We start from the raw sequence: 1044 nt of genomic DNA on the forward strand, positions 1-1044 counted from the left end.
CTTCCGATCGACCTCCGCTCGTTTATTTTGCTTAAGAACTCCTCCTCCTTGGGTACGCGGGAGCTCGCAGGCGACCATCTAGGCAACGTACATTACGGTATCCTCATTCTCGGAAACCATGGAGTTGTCCACAATCTCGAGAATTACTCGAGATAGGTAAATTTGCAGGTATAAAATGATTTCGAATATGGTTTAGCAATTTTCATCAGCATTCCATTTGCTGTGTGCGCGTCTTTCTGAATCTGCCTCACTCACCTGGCAGTCACGCGTTCTTGGGCCAGGGATTTTCCTCGAAAGAAAAGCCTCATAGTTGAAGAAAAATTCGTCCTGGTCCGGTACTCGAACCCGGGACCACCGCCTTTCCGGGGCAGCCGCTCTACCATCTGAGCTAACCAGGCGGCTAGCAGATGGCAGGGCGAAGTCGAATTTGTCGACAACGCGAAGCAAAGGCAAGACTTTGACGTAATAGTTCTGCGGAAACCCGCAAGGTGGAGAGAAGTAATGAATAAAGGGAAAATCAGACGTCCACCCGTTCGTAGCAATTGCTACAAAGGAAACCCATACGGGTTCCTCGAAAGAAAAGCCTCATAGTTGAAGAAAAATTCGTCCTGGTCCGGGACTCGAACCCGGGACCACCGCCTTTCCGGGGCAGCCGCTCTACCATCTGAGCTAACCAGGCGGCTAGCAGATGGCAGGGCGAAGTCGAATTTGTCGACAACGCGAAGCAAAGGCGAGACTTTGACGTAGTAGTTCTGCGGAAACCCGCAAGGTGGAGAGAAGGAGGTGGAAACCCGCAAGGTGGAGGCTTGTAGAAAGGCTATAGCGGCACTTGTTATCGGAGCTGCACTCTTTGCATTAGGCCAAGGCCCTAAACGAAACTCGTCTTATAGAGGCCTCTTATCGACGTTTGCAATGGAAGAGACTAGTTTCTGTCGTTCTTTCGCGTACGTGGGTCAAAGTCAAAATATATGATCAAGTACTTGTGTAGCTGACAGTATAAATAATTTGGTCTAGTATCACTGCGACTTATGAAATGTGTATAAT

The 1044-nt window shown here is 49.1% G+C and overlaps 1 non-coding gene across 1 annotated transcript; it reads right to left on the reverse strand.

Moving 5' to 3' along the window:
* Positions 1-604: 604 nt before the first annotated feature.
* On the reverse strand, positions 605-679 carry TRNAS-GGA (transfer RNA serine (anticodon GGA)). Its single transcript has one exon. It is a non-coding gene; the product is annotated as a tRNA-Ser (tRNA).
* Between the last annotated feature and the right edge of the window lie 365 nt (positions 680-1044).

Source organism: Dermacentor variabilis, chromosome 2, assembly GCF_050947875.1.
Source record: "Dermacentor variabilis isolate Ectoservices chromosome 2, ASM5094787v1, whole genome shotgun sequence".
NCBI classification, from domain to species: Eukaryota; Metazoa; Arthropoda; class Arachnida; order Ixodida; family Ixodidae; genus Dermacentor; species Dermacentor variabilis.